This window comes from Balaenoptera physalus (assembly GCF_965194825.1).
Source record: "Balaenoptera physalus genome assembly, contig: HAP1_SCAFFOLD_752, whole genome shotgun sequence".
NCBI classification, from domain to species: domain Eukaryota; kingdom Metazoa; phylum Chordata; class Mammalia; order Artiodactyla; family Balaenopteridae; genus Balaenoptera; species Balaenoptera physalus.
This window is the reverse complement of record NW_028126017.1, coordinates 300,266-319,072: the sequence shown is the minus strand read 5'-3', so window position 1 is coordinate 319,072 and position 18,807 is coordinate 300,266. Positions and strand designations below refer to the sequence as shown.

At 38.3% G+C, this 18,807-nt stretch overlaps 1 protein-coding gene across 14 annotated transcripts in view; it reads left to right on the top strand.

Annotated features, from left to right (window-relative positions):
* Positions 1-18,807, top strand: part of LOC309653649 (V-type proton ATPase subunit B-like) — a 248,640-nt gene that overhangs the window by 48,877 nt on the left and 180,956 nt on the right. For 2 of the 14 annotated variants that reach the window (XR_014259329.1, XR_014259330.1), the window contains one exon: positions 1,524-1,641. The exons of 10 other annotated variants lie outside the window; for them this stretch is intronic. The gene's annotated coding sequence lies outside the window, so the exon portion shown is untranslated. Of the gene's footprint in view, positions 1-1,523; positions 1,642-3,682; positions 4,160-12,133; positions 12,228-18,807 lie in introns of those variants that run through there. 2 more of the 14 variants (XR_014259327.1, XR_014259328.1) reach the window with 2 other exon arrangements.

The following is an 18,807-nucleotide window of genomic DNA, read 5'->3' as shown; positions in this document are numbered from 1 at the left end:
TCCACTTCATTTTTTGGAAAATTTTGAAAAGGATTGGTATTAATTCTTCTTTGAATGTTTGGTAGAATTTACCAGTGAAGTCATCTGGTTCTGGACTTTTTTGTTGGGATATTTTTGATCACTAATTCAATCTCTTCTTGGTTTGTTCAAATCTTATTATTGGGTTTTACGAGTTCTTTATATGTTCTTTATAGATACAAGTTCTTTATCAAATACGTTACTTACAAGTATTTTCTCCAGTCCATGGCTCCTATTTCGATTTTCTTAACTGTGAATGCTTTTTTCAAAGAGCAGACATTTTTATCATGATGAAGTCCAGTTTATTGATTTTTTCTTTTATGTATTGTGATTTTAGTGTCATATCAAAGAAATATTTGCCTAACCCAAGTTCACAAAGATTTTCTCCTATGTTTTCTTGTAAAAGTTGTATAATTTTAGGTTTTACAATTAGGTCTACAATCCATTTTGAGCTAACTTTTGTATAAAGTGTGAGATATGAATGAAAATTTATTTTTTGTTTACACAAGGATCAAATTGCTCCAGGACTATTTGTTGAACAGACGATCTTTTCTCTACTGAGTTGCATTTGTAGCACAAAATCAAAACTATTATGTCGAGTTTTGCCCAAACCCAGTCAGATTCCCATCTTGAAAATCCACCTTAATCCATCGGAGTTCAGACTCCTAATCTTGTAAATATGTTCCCACAACTCCTGCTTCTGATAACTGCTAAGATTCTGCCAAGGTGGTGTTCTCACTCGCTGATAGAGTTTTAAAAAACTTAGCGGTGCTTCATGGAGAGATAACCAACTGACAAATTCTAACCCAATCTGATAATTTCTTTATTTTAAATTGAAATAATTATTTAAGAATGTGTTTAGATAGGAGATATTATACTTTATTAGGGTTCATTTTGTCAGGTGTGATTTCACAAGGAATTTTTTTATCATAACTTAAGGCTTACTGTTGTGAAAAATATTTGACAGTAGATTTTGAAAAGCACAATTAGTCAAATTTGCACTTAAAATTATAATTCTTTTATTTTTAAATTAGAACTGTTTATCCTTTAATATTTAATAAGGGCTTCATAGGAGTGCTTCTCACTTTTATTTGTTTATTCATACAAAAATTACTTTTGGGAAACATTAGTTTGTAACACTGCAACAAGAAACTACAGGAACTATAGGACTAAAAACAGTAACATTTGGTCACAGCAACTCGTGGCAAACATAATATAAACTACAGCTTAGAGACCACGATGGTATAGATTAAATCTTTGGGATAGAAATGAGTGATCCAAAATGCATTAGGTTATAAAACATATTCTTATTAGATTCTTGTATTTATTTCTGTTAGTAATTATAAATATAAGCCATTTATTGAAGTCTCATGATATTTCTAGCCGTGACCATTTTCCAGGCAGTGTTTTTATAAAATACACGTGATTTTATTCTCATATTAAAAATGTGGATATTGAGGGCTTCCCTGGTGGCGCAGTGGTTAAGAATCCGCTTGCCAATGCAGGGGACACGGGTTCGAGCCCTGGTCTGGGAAGATCTCACATGCTGCGGAGCAGCTAAGCCTGCAAGCTACAACTACTGAAGCCCGCGCCTAGATCCCGTGCTCTGCAACAAGAGAAGTCACCGCAGTGAGAAGCCTGCGCACCGCAAGAAAGAGTAGCTCCCGCTTGCCGCAGCTAGAGAAAACCCACGAGCCCAAGGCAACCAAAAATAAAATAAATAAACATAAATAAATTTTTTAAAAAATGTGGATACTGAGATTTAGAGAGCTCTGGTGAGGAGCAGAGCTCCAACGCCTTCCTTGTCTCCTATCCTGTTGGGCTCTGTACCCTCTCCTTCCCTAGGTCCACAGAGCCTCAAGTCTATTGAAACTGATTTGGTCCTCTCTCCTCAATGTCAACCTGCCTGTTTTCTTTGTTACTTCTTTGCTCTAATACACTACCCAGATCGTGGCTTGGAGGATTTGTATGCAGGGTTATTTACCATACACAAGTAGGAAACCCCTCCCCGTGTGTTCTTCGGTCTCTGGCCATGGCGTTGGCAGTAGTCTGGGCTCACTCTCACTTATCACTGAGCCTCTGATTGGAGTCCTGGCGGCCGAGGCACTGTCACTCATGACAGCACAGCCTTTCTCCTTCGATACTTTCATAATCTGAAAATGAAATGCACATCTTTCACTGGTAGATTAGAAATAGAATTTTCTTCTCTACTTTTCATTTGCAGACTAGGTTTTAAAGCCTCAAGTGACTGTGTGAACTTTATCTTGTCTCTGCCAGCTGTCTGCATCAGCAGCATGGGGTGACTTTGGTTGCCAGACCTTTCTCATGCTATCCACCCCTTAAATGGCTTCAACCCAGGGTCCCAGGAGTGTGTTGGTTTCCTGAGGAACAAAATCCTATCTTCCAATAGAACGCTTACTTCCAGCTACTCACTGGCACATACAGAGTCATACAGGGTTTGTAAACCTAGCTTTTTTTCTTACTACTTGGAGATTAATCCTATAATGCCCTCATTCTTCCAGAACAATAGTTCTCCACATGAGAATTAAACAATTGCTTCTTTAAGCCACATTGAGCCACATCTGGCAGGAAATGTTGTACTGAAAATTGGAAGATCTAACTGGTGGCTGGATTTGACATCGCTGAGTCTTTTGTAATATTCTCTGCTTCATTTTGCTGAGAAATGAAAGTTTGCATTAGGTGGTCTGGAGCTGTGAAACACAAATGTGGACATATGGAAAAAATTCTCAAAGCTCTTTTTATTTTTCTTGAAGTGACAATATTGCCTTATGTTTAAATCGATTGAGTAGAATAATATTACTTATTTAAAAGCCTACATATTTTCAGCTTTATAATATCAGGCATGCCTATGGAAAGAAGCCTTTCATCAGAGAGGGGAAATAGTGAGTATTTAGAATGACAATTGTAATTTTAGCAGTTTAACTGGGACTTTTTATTTTTTATTATTTGGTTAAAGGGCCAGATAGTAAATATTTAGGCTCTGTGGGCCTGCAACTACTGAACGCTGCCACTGCAGAGTGAAAGCAGCCTTGGACTGTACTTAATGAATGGGTGTGGCAGTGTTTCAATGAAACATTGTTTAGACAGGAACAAAGCAGATTTGGACCTCATGCCAGTTTGTTGACCCTTACCCTAGAAAAAACTCTGAGTTTCACATTCTTTTTTTATATCCCCATGACCCTCCTTTTTAAAATCATCTGCCATCTATACCGTGCAGTGCAATGTTAGGTTGCCAGATTTATATTTGTTGATTGTAAGTATGTCTCCCAAACTATATATTTATATGAAATTCAAATTTATCTGGGCATGGTGTATTTTACCTGGCAACCCTATCCCAGTGACCTTTTTCCCACATATTCCACCTTAATTTGGAGCTTGATGTCCTTCCCTAGATCAAAATCTTCTTTAGAAAATGTCTGAAGTTCTTAAAGATCAGCTGAGGGGGAATTTAGGGCCACACTGCCTTTCCTACAATTGCCTTTGTTGCATGTTAGGAACAATAATGAAGGAAAAGGAACAAAGTTTTTGTCTCAGGCTAAATACAAACACATCTGTACTTGTGCAAGAGAGGTTTGGTGGAGCCGTAATTTCCTTTCCATTCCCTGAACATCTGCCCTGATCACAGGTTTCCTATTGTTTCTAGGTAAGTGAATCCTGATGGAGTCAACATGGAGGACGATATTCAGAGAAGAGGGGTCTTAAAGGGATATGATACAGAAGAGAACCTACCTAGTACAGAGTAAATGCTTCAGTGCATACATGTTCATTATCATTCCCTAGTCCTTTAACATCCCAATTATTTCAATTCATTCAATATAAAATATTCAAAGAAAAATTCTGCCCATATACTCTGTACTTGCTTAATAAATAAGCATCATTAAAGTTAAAATTTAGAAGAATGAGACTATACAAGTCACAAGATCAAGGTATTATTTCAGTCATTCTAAATGATGTTGGTATTTGAGTTCAATTTACATTGCACGCTGGCTCTAAAAGGGGCAGAATTATTTTCCAGAAAATGTTGGCAAAGATCTGCTAGGCTGTGAGAAGTTGGTTCTCATGTACTCTGGGCTGTGAGAGAACACTGTGTCTTTTCCCATAAACACGAGGGAAGGTGAACAGGCTCTGGGGACTTCTGATGGGGAAGATAATGAAAGGTGCCTTCATACCTCAGCTGTTCAGCACCATTAACCTTCCCAGTAATTGAAACACACAAAAGGGGGTGGTAAGTGAGAGGCCTCCCTCTCGTCTATTACCTGGCAGGTACAATTACTTAAGCCTTCAAATAAAGGAACGACTTTAGGTTCCTTTTCAACCATTCTTTACAAAAAACTCAACCAAAGCTTTTTGTTTTTTAACTCTAATGTTATAATCATTTCTTTCTTTTGATTTGTGCCTGTGGATTAAAGCATACCCAGCTCAATAAGGTGGGCATTTGTTATTTAATTAATGTAACTAATAAAGTCCACCATGTAGAAAAGGTTACAGCAACAAAAAAAAGAGGTCTTAAAGGTTTACCATAGGAGACCAATTTACGATTCAAAGTGGTTTTAGACTGACAGGCAAAAATAAGATTTCATTTTCCACATGGAAATGAAAAATACAAATGCAAAATTTTAATCTAGTTCAAGCTGAGGAATAACATCATATTATAATTACAATACAAGGAAAATGAACCTAATCCTATAAATGTGTGTATGGACATGAAGGAAACTAGTTTTCATCAGTTATGTCAATGACATAACAATAGAGCAATGGAAGTGTGTGTGTGTGTGTGTGTGTGTGTGTGTGTGTGTGTAGGGAGTTGTTATTAACACTTCTCTATGCGAATTATATATGTACATATAAGAATGTATTTCTGTGATAAGACAAGAACATCTAGAAAAGCATTTTAAAAAGTAGTTATCTTTGCAAAAGCTAAAAGTTCCTATAATTAAAAAGCAAGTCATCCAGCTCATGTCACGTACTCACAGTATCATCCAGTGGCATTTATATCAAAACTTGCTATTATAAGTTAGATTCTATTTGCTTTTGAATCTACTTGAATTATGCAGCCATTATTTGAGCTAAATTACAAAAATGTTAAATGTTTCTATCATCTAAATCAAGATGAAACAAAGATATTTCAAAGTTTCTGATACAATATTTTTTTCTTTTTTAAAGGGGAAGAGGAGGAAATGAGGAGTCTTTTTTTTTTTAATTGATTGATTGATTGATTGATTGATTGCTATGTTGGGTCTTCGTTTCTGTGCACGGGCTTTCTCTAGTTGCGGCAAGCGGGGGCCACTCTTCATCGCGGTGCGCGGGCCTCTCACTATCGCGGCCTCTCTTGTTGCGGAGCACAGGCTCCAGACGCGCAGGCTCAGTAGTTGTGGCTCACGGGCCTAGTTGCTTGGCAGCATGTGGGATCTTCCCAGACCAGGGCTCGAACCCGTGTCCCCTGCATTAGCAGGCAGATTCTCAACCACTGCGCCACCAGGGAAGCCCTCTGATACAATTTTAAGTGAAAATGGTGAGAAAGTGAAGCTGCCAGATGGCAAATATTTAATTTCTGCTCAGTTTTCTTCCATCACAAATACCCTGTGCTGGGCAGAGACTGAGGTCTAAATGGTCCTCATTCTTCACGCTCCTGGATTCACCCTCTTTGACACATGGCTTTTCAGCTCCTTTTACTGAAGAGGCAGAATCTGTTCTCCTGACCCTTGATCCCGAGTTAGGTTATGAGATTTACTTCGGTCAATGGAATGCCAGCTGATGTGACACACGAAGATTAGAACAGACTTGTATTTTTCTGCTTCTTCTCTTAGTTCTGTGCCACCACAGTGAGAGGTGCCTGGGTTTGTTTGCTGCGCAGTGATACACAAGTCCAGTCATCTCAGATGGGGCCATTCTCCATCAGCGGACAACAGCCTCCCCAAGGCAGGTGCGCAGGAGACCAGAACACCTGCTGAGCCAAGGGTGTGGTCTTGAGACCCCTGAGCTCAGTAAAGTGGTGTCTGCCACTGAGGTTTCTGGTTGATTCACAGCATTATTATGGCAGTAAATAACGGATATTGCTGCTTATGTTTTTTAACTCCCATTTTTCAGTTACATTTCTATTTGGAATAGTGTGGTAAAGTAGATGTCAATGGATTCAATGCTTTTCTAGAGTTTCTGTATTCCTTTTTAAAAACAGCTTTGAGATATAATTCACCTACTGTACAATTCACCTACTTAAAGTGTCCAATTCAATTGTTTTTTTGTATATTCACAGAGTTGTGCATTCATCTCCACAATCTATTTTATCAATTTTATTGATAAAAAAAATTTTGGAAATTTTATCCATTTCCAAAAAAAGAAATCTTTCTTTTTCTAGCCTACAAGTCTCCCATCTCCCACAGCCCCAAGCAAACACTCATCTACTTTCTGTCTCTATAGGTTTGTCCTTTCTGACATTTCATATCAATGGGCTCATATAATATATGGTTCCTTATGACTAACTAATTTCACTCAGAGTATTTTCAAGATTCCTTTACATTGGAGTACTTCATTCATCAGTACTTCAGCCTAAAAAAATATCACTGGAATTATGGAATAAACTTAATCCTTAAGGGTGTATTTTTTAAATTATCCAGCACTATTACGAGTTCTCAGTCTTGTTTTCAATTTAAAAAGACTTTTAATGATAATCATTAAAATGCTTATGGCTGAATTTAGATTCAATTCTGTGCAATAAAATCAAATTGGTTATAACACAATAAAGGCCGTATATGGGAAGCCCATAGCTGATGTCGTAGTCTGCGCTTTTCCTCTAAGATCAGGAATAAGAGAAAGATGCCCACTCTCGCCACTTTTATTCAACGTAGTATTAGAAGTCCTAGTCAGAGTAATTAGGCAAAAAAAAAAAAAAAAAAAGAAATCAGCAGCACCCAGCTGGAAAGGAAGAAGTAAAATTGTCAATATTTGCAGATGACATGGTATTATATACAGAAAACTCTACAGACTCCACCAAAAAAACACTGTTAGAACTAATAAACAACTTTAGTACTGTTGCAGAATACAAAATCAATATACAAAAATTGGTTGCATTTCTATATGCTAGTAATAAAACAATACCACTTACAATTGCATCAAAAGAATAAAATACCTATGAATAAATTTAACCATGGAGGTGAAAGACCTGTACATTGAAAACTATAAGACACTGATGAAAGTAACTGAAGAAGACACAAATAAATGGAAAGATATTCTGTGGCTCATAGATTAGAAGAATTAATATTGTTAAACTGTCCATACTACCAGAAGCAATCTACAGATTCAATTCAATCCCTATCAAAATTCCAATGGCATTTTACACAGAAACAGAGCAAAAAAATCCTAAAATGTGTAAAGAACCACAAAACACCCTGAATAACCAAAGCAATCTTAAGAGAGAACAAAGTTGGAAGCATCATGCTTCCTGATTTTAAGTTATATTACAAAACTATGGTATGGTATTGGTATAAAAACAGGCACATGGATGAATGGAGCAGAATAGAGAGCTCAGAAATAAACGCACACATATATGGTCACTGAATTGATCACAAAAGAGCCAAGAATATACAATGGGGAAAGGACAGTCTGTTCAACAAATGGTGTTGGCAAAACTGGACAGCCACATGCAAAAGAATAAAACTAGACTACTACCTTACACCATACAAAAATTAACTCAAAATGGAATAAAGACTTGAATTTAAGACCTGAAATCATAAAACTCCTAGAAGAAAACATATACGGTAAGCTCCTGGACATTGGTCATGGCCATGATTTTTTGGATATGACACCAAAAGCAAAGGCAATAAAAGTAAAAATAAACAAGTGAGACTACATCAAACTAAAAAGCTTTTGTACAGTAAAGGAAACCATCAACAAAATGAAAAGGCAACCAATTGAATGGGAGAAATATTTGTAAATCATGTATCTGATAATGGGCTAATAGCTAATATATATAAAGATCTCGCACAACTCAATAGCCAACAAACAATCTAATTAAAAATGGGCAAAGGATCTGAATAGACATTTTTCCAAAGAACACATACAGTTGACCAACAGGTATAGGAAAAGATGCTCAACGTCACTAATCATCAGGGAAATGCAAATCGAAACCACAATGAGATATCACTTCACACCTGTTTGTATGATTAGCATCAAAAGATAAGAAATAACAAGTGTTGGCAAGGATGTGGAGAGAAGGAGACACTTGTGCACTCTTGGTGGGAATGTAAATTGGTACAGACAGTATGGAAAATAGCATGGAGTTTCCTCAAAAGATCAAAACTGGGACTACCATATGATCCAGCAATTTCACTTCTGTGTATTTGTACAAAGAAACACTAACTCCAAAAGATATATGCACACCCATGTTTATTACAGAATTATTTACAATAGTTAAGACATGGGAACAACTTCAGTGTTCATTGATGGGTGAATGGATAAAAAAATGTGATACACACACTGGAATACTATTGAGCCATTAAGAAAAAGGAAATTTTGCCATTTGTGACAACATGGAGGGACTTCGAGAGCATTATGCTAAGTGAAATAAGTTAGAGAAAGATAACCTATTGTCTCACTTATATGAATAATCTTAAAAAGAGAAAAAAGGAGCTCATAAATACAGAGAAGAGATAGTTGGTTGCCAGACTGGGGGGGGTGGGGATGGGGGAGGGAAGTAGGTGACATGAGTGAAGGGGGTTCAAAAGGTACAAATTTCCAGTTATAAAATAAATAAGCCACAGGGATGTAATGTATAGCATGGTGAATATAGTTATTAATACTGTATTGCATATTTACAAGTTGCTGCAAGTAAATCTTAAAAGTTCTCATCACAAGAAGAAAGAAAAAAATCTGTGACTGTGTATGATGATTGATGGTAACCAGACTTACTGTGATGTTCATTTTGCAATACACACAAATGTCAAATCATTGAATTGTACACCTGAAACTAATATAGTGTTCTATGTCAATTATACTTCAATAGAAAAATTCTTAGGTCAAGATCAGATGTTGATTTTAATTTTAAATTAGAAAAGGACTTTTAAGGATACACTCAACTCTGCCTCCCTCTTCCTACCCCAAAGAAGTAAAGAAAAATTGTGACCTTTTATGCCTTTCATAAAATTAGAAATTTTGTTTAAAGGGTATAATATATCTCAATTTTAAAAGTTTAAAAAAAGAAAAGAATTTTTTTTCCTGGACACTCATGTAGTTGATTCTGTGAATTTATCCTTCTTTGTGATATGATAGAAGGAAGTTCTAGAATCTCCCTTTTCTCTATATGTATGCACCTCAGCTGCTGCCATCAGTGGACATGTGTGCAAGATGATATTGGAGACTGTGGTGCTTAAATTGGGTAGAATGCTGGACAGCTGACTCTGCACTTCATTTTAACGTTAAGCCTCTCTGATTCTACTTGTGCCAGAATGTCAGGAAAAGTGTGTTGTTTATGCACAATCCTGTGAAATGTTTATTAAGCACTTTTGGAAATACCATGCAGTATTGCTTTTATACTTCAAGTTCTTAGTTGTGGTTTGTTCTATCTTAGATACCAGTGTTTGTTAGTCCCCAAAAGTCCTCCTGGGTTGAAATGGGCTGAATTGGAAAGAAATATTATAAGCAGATAAGGTAGGGGGTCTATGGAGAAAGAAAACCAGGCATGGCTTTCTGGACATAAGAGAACACCTATTAATTTAGTACAAGCCATTTTGTGATCTACGCCTGGCCAGGGTGCTTGCCCTTGAACAGGTCTCAGTAATTAAGGATCTTAAGGGAAAACAAGAATGCTGACTGTTATCAGGCAAGAGAAGTAGCAATAGTAATAATGTATCAATTGTAAAGACTTCCAGTTCTGTTTCCATGGTAAAGATTAGCCTGAAGCACTCAACCACCAGGTCAAACGGAACCTAAGGGATGATGGCGTTGACCTTTTCTGATCCTCCGGATTTCAATCATCTAAAGCCTGGGCTCTGCCTACCTCCCAAGTCCTTTCATGAATATACATGTACCCTTAGCTTAAAACTTCCCCAGTTTTGCTGTTTGGGGAGACACTGCTTTGGGAAAGATCCCTGGTGTTTTACTTACTTGCTAAGTAACAAATCCTTCCTTCTCTCACTCTTTGTCTTGGTTGTGTCTTTTGGCTCGACACCCACCAAGAGGCGAACCTAGTTTTTTGGGTAACAATATGAGGCTGACTATTCTCTAGCTGAGATTTATGTAATTAGATGCATAATCCTTTGGTTGTTAAAACCAGGGCTTCCAAGGGCTAGTTATAGGGAACATAGCTCATCAGAGATAACCTGCGAAGACACCGTGCAGTGTGTTTTTTATCACACATGTGACAATTCTTCTCCCTGCAGTCTGTCTCTCCATAATTGTTCTTCAGGATTTGCTGCCTGGGGGCTTATGGGAAAAATGACTCCTAATAGAAATACTATTACATTTTATTCACAGTATTCTTTCAGAGGATTTAATGATAAATCTGTTCCCATTACAAGAGTAAAGTTAAATGTATTCCCAGATTTACATAAAACACGCAGAAATAATTTACAGGGAGAAAACTGCTGAATAAAGAAGAAAAATGAATGGAGTCATGTTTTGATCTATGGAGAGCATTGAGAAAGGATTTCATTCGGGTGGGGTGAGTTGAACCTTCCTCTTCTCGGTAGGGAATCCTGAGTGCACAGACTGCTCCCAGGTGAGCAGGAAAACAGAAGACTTTGGTCAGGAAATGCCAAGGGTGTAGTTTCACTTAGAATATACTTTCCTAGGCAGCCTGTCTGCACTTACGCATATGAGGGTCCACACACTTCTGAACATCGGAAGTTGATTTCTTGTCTTTTATTTGTGACGTGTGCTGATTTCAAATTCTCTTTTGTGTTTGGTGTGAACTCTGCAGACACATACATATATGCGCGTGCGTGATTTGTGGGGTTTGAATCATCACTTATAGAAATGTGCAAGATTAGATCTACACATTTTCTTCACCTTTCCTTTGTTTTGATTTTTTAAAATTTAATTTAATTTTATATTGGAGTATAGCTGATTTACAATATTGTGTTAGTTTCAGTTGTACAGCAAAGTGATTCAGTTATACATATACATGTATCCATTCTTTTACAGATTCTTTTCCCATATAGATTATGACAGAATGTTGAGTAGAGTTCCCTGTGCTATACAGTAGGTCCTTGTTGATTATCTGTCATCTTTCTTATATAAAAGAGCAAAGGGCTGTGGAAACAGGCCACAGAATGCAGCGGACTGCCCCTGACCTGCAGGGATTTAGCTTGGAGGCCTTGGCGGTCCCGTTAGGCATCCTTTCTCCTCTAAGCCTGGAGCTCTAGCATCAGCCTACCTGATCCAGCGCCCTGTGGATGAGCATGGTGTTAAGTACTTGACATTCATTTTCTCCTGTAACCCTTGGATCAGTTCTCTGCTGGTAAGACTTCTATTATCTTATGAAACAGACAACGAAGCTGAGGATCACAGATGCTGAGCAGCTGCCGGGGGTCTCACGGGTGGGTACCAACTCCCAGGGCAGCTCTGGGGCTGGTACGTGGAATGCTCAGCCGTTTCCATCCCTTTGTGGGGGTTTCAGACCTGTAATTTCATAATGGCTCTATGACTGGCTATCATCACCATTCTGCAAACAAGAAAAGTGAAGCACAAAGCCACGAAGTCTCCAGCGAAAGAAGGCAGCTGGAAAGGGGTCAAACCAGGAGTCGCATCAGCTGTCTGCTAGCAAGTCCCTGCTTTGGGCCCTGCTTTGCCTGGTCTCTTCAAGCCTCCTCACCTGGGGCTGCCCTTGTCTTGGAAGATCATGTAATAGCCCCAGTGCTGTCCAGTGGTCAATGCTGTGCACTGCACAAGGACATCTGCCTGCAAATCTCAATCCCTCGTGTGCTGTTTCATCTCTGACTTGTGAAAATCCATCCTGAATGTCTGCTCAAGTAATTTACCAGCATTGTCCTTTTTGGTTTTAATTGACATCAATTATTGAGGCGCCTTCTAACCCATTTTAAATGGATTTCCCATGAACAACTGAATAGAGTTTTTACAGGTGACAACTTTTCTGTTTCAGAGACCTGAGGACCAGTGAGAAGGGGTTTCAGAGCTCAGCTGACCTGGTCCAAGTCTGGCTTGCTTTGTGACACATCCATTAAACTCTCTGAGATTAGTCTGTCTATCCATTAAATGGGCATAGTAACACTTACTTCAAAGGAATGCTGTGACCATTTATTTAGATTACACACACACACACACACACACACACACACACACACACAGACTGTCTGTTGTATAGGCTTTAAAAAATATTAGACACTTAATGTAAATCATTAATTTATATTTGCTTTAAAAATTAGAAATACAATATTCAGGTTCTGGGACATGTATTAGGCACTAGGAAAATGTCTGACTAATAAATGAAGGTCACTCTACCGCTTGTGGCTTTTTTCAAGGTTCTAAATGCACCCTCCGAGCAAGCTTTGCTCAGTGTTTCCCAGGACTGCTGATTGATGGGGTGGGTGGGAAGAGTTCCTGATTCCCAGGGGCCCTGAGTAGGAGTGGAGAAAGCTGGAAAGTTGGGATCAGAATCTACATATTTGGGTCAAATTCTACTTGTAAATTCTGTGGCCTTGCCAAGCTATTTACATTTTCTATTCCTGTTTTTGTTTTTTACCCAGGTTGCAGAATAGAAATAATAAAAACAGCTTTTCTGCTTTGTTCTCAGGCATATAATGCCCTACTCAAGGTTAAAGTTACTTTCATATTCTGATCACTTTGGATGGTGCAAGAATGCCTGGACACTGTTCCTAAGTCTCAGCACATTTGTCATGAGTCTGGTCACAGTTTTAGGAGAGTATTGATCCTAGTGATGCCATGCTCATACCTCCTTCATTTACATCTGCTGGCAGCCTCTTTAGGAAGTAGAGGAGGCCATGTGACTTACCTCAAGGTCATGGATCTTGAAATCCTTCTTCCTCCATGGGCCATCAGGCCTCTATCTGTATACTCTGAAACAATTTATCTATTTATCTGCCTATCTATCTATCCATTTATTTATCTATCCATTTATTTATTTATTTAAGATGCCTTTTCTATTCCATCATTTTTCAATATGAACTTTTGGGTAATTGTATTAAAGAATTTGAATGGAAAGGAATACACATACAGTATATAGAAGTTGATTCAAAACTCTTCATTCTTCAATTAAGTGTATTCAATTTACCTACTTAACATAAGGTCACTTCCGTGATGATATTTGGAGTAAGATTCCTTCTCCCAGGATGCCAGTTTTTAGTTTTATATATCTGCTGACCACAATTCTCAAATCTCCAAGTAGGAATATACATAATAAAATGCTGACATTATAGTAGAAGTCGGGTCGGTGTTTTAATTAATTATTTTTAAATTTTAATTTTTTCCAGCTTTCTTGAGATGTATTTTGACACATAACACTGTATATATAACCGTATATATTTCGAAATGATTACCATAATAAGGTTCTTTAGGTTTTTATTTTTAAATATGAATCATTAAATGAGTTGGGAAAACAAAAGCAGTCTTTTTTACAACAGTTCTCAGTACATGTAAATATTTTCTTCAAACCGGGTTAGTTACTTGTCCTAACTTCTTTTCAACCAAAAAAAAAGAAACTCACCTTTTTCCTAGCATCAGTGTTAATGCTCAAGCATCATCAGCGTGGTGAAGCTCGGTCTCAGACTGAAGTCCACTGAACTGCTCAGCTGTTCAGAGTGGGAAACCTGCCGGTGAAGGAGCTAGGACCGCGGATTCGGATTCGGAGCGAGTGCAGGTTGAAGACCTTCACCGACTTGACTCGCACTTCCTCCCGCCACCGCCAGGAGCGCCCGGGACGCGTGGAGCTCGCAGCGCGGCGGGAGTGGGTGGGGGTGGGGGTGGGGTGGGGGTGTGGCTGCAGGTTGGGGCTCCCGCCCCGCCGGCTGCGTGGGTTCGCCGAGCCCGGAGGAGGGAGCGCTAGCTACCCCGAGCGGGAGGGAGCTTGCAGACTCCGGCTCAGAGCAGCTGTCTGGACACCTTGGGTTTTGGGGTGGGGAGCCCCGGCGACTGTGAATATGGACTCCGCCGCGGGAGCCTGTCTCAGGATGCTCTTTCTTTTGTCTGCCCAGCCCTGGAGTACATTAGCAGCAGGGAATACTTGTGAGTACAGCAAATCTTTTAAAACTTATACTGACAACTGAGAATTCGTGTTTTTTAAAAAAATAATTGAATTTTACAAATGGAATCACTGGTCTGCTTCTGAAAATGAGGCATTTAAAAAACATTGCAAAGTCCCAACGCTTGGATAGGATGGTTTACAGTGTTTTTTCCACTTGTCAAGTCTGTAATACACAAAGCCTGTTTTGACTTGTCTGTGAGCTGAATTTTGTCTGTGTGCTGTTGTTTTGAATATTCATTGAGAAAGCTCAAATTCTAGTAAAACCTAAAATTAGCATGAGAATATTGAGGCGGAGAGAGACCAGAGAGAGAATAGCAGGAGATGAGGAGAGAAGAGCATGCCAGTACGTCATTTATTTCTTTTTACTATGAATACATTTTGCAGGATTTATGTCAGAAAGGAAATCGTTGGCCGACCTGGCTGGGTCCTGCATTAGCGTAGATGTTTGCAGTTGGCGCCCTGCGGAATCGGGTAACAAGAACTCGGGCGCTGCAGCGGCGGGCAGGCTCCGCAGCAGAGCCCAGGCGGCAAACCTGGTTAGTCCGTAGAATTACGAGAAGGATAGACCCCTCAGAATTAGAAGGCTTTTGCTTAAAGGAAAAACATAACCTGCCATTCAGGTTCATTTGCAAGTGCACATGCTTGTATATTGTGATGTGCTGTGTTTCTCATTTTGTTGGTTCAGTGAAGATGTATTAACCTCTCAGTTCTGGACTGGCAATGTGAGTCTGATCTAAAGATGCTGGCCAAATTGATTCAGCCGACCTCAAGGCATTTTAATCTGGAAATCGGAAAAAGTTTTCGAAGTGTTATTCAGATTGAAATTTCCATCATAGCGCTTTTCTTTCCTTGAGGGATTGGAAGAAAGCCCCCTTAGTCCTACATCCACACCCCATCCCCCTCAAGAATTTTTTTTAAATCAGGTTGTAGGGAGTAAGGCAAGCAATTATGCATTTCAAGAAAGTGCTAGTAGGCATGTTAGAAACCGACCTTGCTGCTGGGTATCCAGTTTTATCTGGGGGTGGGGTGGGCTGGGGAACTCCGCCCTTACCAGGAAGTTTGTGCTAAAGTGAAAAGCATATTGTACAAATAGTTACCCTTCCAGCACTCATCCATATATGCCCCGAGGCTGTGATAAGTTTGTGTTGTCATCATTTAGTATCAGCTCATTTAATGCCATATTATATGAGTCACTCCTGAAAATGAGCCTTAGTCTCCTTTAAGAAAATACTGCCCCCCCCGTTTCAGACAGAATTTTAATTTAGCTTTGGGCACAATTTCCATGAATTAATTAAAATGGAGGCATTTACATGAAATCCTTAGGTCCTGCAGTAAAGCATTTATCACTTTGCTAAGAAATTAAAAATGTAGTACTAAATGAATTGCTAGTATAAAAGAATTGTAGAATAATTTAACATAGTACACTGAGGTGCAATTAAAAAGTCACCAGAGGTCACTCTTACTTAAAGGAAACATGGCTTCAAAAATCCTTCCCTTATAAGAGAAACAGAGTGCTGTGCTGCCTTTCTTGTCTCCTTAGTTTGATTACAGGATATTGCAAGATCAGTTATTTTGATATTTCTTTGTTTTCTGTTTGTATTTTATTCCCTGAAATCCACAGAGGTATCATGTTCTTCATACTGAGCATCTTTTTTAAGAGTCACATGCTCTGAGGTGCTCCATGTCTGAATATCCAGGCAGATAGCCTTTTCTGAATTGAATATATCTCTAAGCTCAGTTCGTCTGGGTCTCTGGCTGACTCTTCAAATGTCAATGCTAGTTTTCACTTTTCAGCCTCTGTTTTATTTAGATGTGCTTAGTACTCTGATTAAAAGTTCAGTAAGTTCAAAGTACCTATGTAAATTTGCATGGCTAAGAACATTTTAGATACTATAGAGTCCTTGATCACCGCAAAGATGGCTACTATAGTTGTTCAAGTGTCAAGTATATATTTAAATGTCTTTGCAGACTTAAAGATTCATAGAGGGTACACAAACTGTGTTTGATAATTGCTTGCTAATCTCATTTGACAGTATCCTTTGTAGCAGTAGAAGTAATGGTGAATGAATCTTATTATAGTCTAGATTAGCTAATTTGACCAATTGGATTTTTCCTTAACTCTCGAATATTTGGGAGGTGTTTGTTTGTATGTGTAGATATATATACAAGCAAGGTATTTCAAACCCATATTTGAAATTTGTTACTACATAAATCAAGGTAGAGAGTTCTTTTAGTCCTGTCCCATCATTTGAGAAATTCTAAAGAGGAGTTTGCCAGCAGGATGGGATTTAGGCTACCAACAAGAAATCACGAACACCAGCATTTGCTCAAGTCTTTTGATCGCTAACCTTTTATTCCTAAGAAGTGTTTTAAGAACTCAAGTAATCTTTTCAGACAAGACTTTAAAACTAACAAAAATGAAATATTCTTCAGCCCTGATAAAATAATGAGAACTGTATGTAAATTTTTAAAAAGGTAAAGATCTTCTCCCCAAAAGGATACAGTGATATTTTTCCTCTATTTACAACTGGTTCTCAGTAGTAAATTAGTGAGACGGGGGTGGGGGTGGGGTGGGGGGGGTGTCAACCTGGGTGAGGTTCTGGCATAAGACATACTCTCATACAGGACTTGGTTGAAACATTTGACATCTCAGAAATTATCCATGTTTTGACATGAATCTTTATAATTAATGGGAAATTTTAAGTCAGGAGGAGTCTACACAGGGCGAGAGTAATGTTTCTAAATAGCCAAAAACATGGGCTTTTTTTTTTTTTTTTTCTCTTATTCTCTGTCCTTTTGAAGATAAAACAAGTTGAATGGACAGCATCCTCTAGGACCTGATATTTAAAAATTGTGCATCTCTACTTGGTCTGCCTTCTAGAACTCTTTGTATTTAGTCAAGATGAAAGTGTTATTCTAATGGAGTTATCCTCTTAAATGGAATGCAAGAGGAAAGTTAGAATATAGATTCCAAGTTAGAGCCCTGTTTTCCAGAAGTTGTTGTGCAGACAGTGGTTGGTTTGCTCACTTCCTACCGTGAGCCACAAGTGGAAGAGGGCAGTAGCTCTCTGTTTTAGGATTATCCCTGTGAATCTACTATTTGTTTATGAACTTTCAGATCTTTTTGGGAGGGGGAGGAAGAAGAGATATAATCTGAATAAGAAAATGTCAGTGTTTTGATTGCATATTTAGTATTGTAAATCTGTCTCCTGGATCGCATGTCACTTTGAGGAGTAATGTTCACTCTTTCCCGATTAAGGAACAACACAATTGGAAGTTAATTTACAGCTGAATTATTTTCCCCATATAAGTAAAGTACCAGCTATAGCTAGTAGCTGCTGTCCTCCCTAACTCTACTCCCCAGTGAAAAGAAAAAGGAATGAAGTCTCTGAAAAGGACTGAAGCCAGTGTTAGACATTTCAGCCGCTGTTGATGGTGATTATTTGACGTAAATGATGATATTTATAGATCCAGGGGTTCAATTTAGTGAGTGTTACACACTCATCCGCACCTTGTTAAATCTCAGTACTTGTAATTTTCTCTAGAAGTCTTCTTTTGTTTCCTTCCCCTGTCAAAAGTGCCCTTCTTGTTGTGAGAATAAAAGATGTATTTCTGGCCCACTACAGGTGGGGCACACAACTTGAATCACTGTTCTAGGAGTGGTAATCAGGATTTGTTTTTATCCAAGAATGTCTCCTCCCTGTTATGTCCTGCATATGTATGAGAGGTCTCTGCCCTTGGTTGGGGGAGCAGATCAAGCCCATTTTGTTGGCCAGCATGGGAGACAAACATGTGCTCTTCATGTAATACCCAGTGCTTGATCTAGGCAAATATATTAGCACCTCAATTTGAAGATTTGTATCAGATTTGAATCCTTTCTTCACTGGAGCAATGGCTCCTTATGTGCTAAAGTGTTACTGTATCATCTTTAATGAAAGTTTATTAATATGATCCTCTAATAGATATTATCACACAATATTATTCTTTTAAAATAAAAATAACATAACACAGTATAATAGTGAGACACTTGTTGTATAAATTATCCTAACCCAATAACATGATTAACCTTAAGAATTTGGTATAAAAATACATGAATTGCAGAATGGAGGAACTGAATATAATGCTACAACTGCTAAGAAATATAAAATCGTGAGAATTGATTTAAGTGAATGTCTAATAGTGTGTTTATCAAATGTCTCTTCTCAAGGGTATTGTTTGTCAGAACTCCTGTCATTTCAATGGGCACAGATTCTTTGTAATTATTTGCTAAGTGTCATCAACATATTCTATTGCTATGTGAGCACAGTCAATCTCAAGTAATGCCATGTGTGCTAAGACAATACAGTCCATAAAGAAGTTTTCACCTTGGGTAATATGGACTAAAATCCTGCTACTGTTTTAATTGGTGCAGGCTTCTTTTTGTCTCAATAGTGTGCTTAGTGGTTTTCTAGAGTGAGTCGAATCCTCCAAGTTAATCAGGATTATCCCTGTGAATCTACTGTTTCTTTATGAATTTTCAGATCTTTGGGGAGGAAGAAGAGATATAATCTGAATAA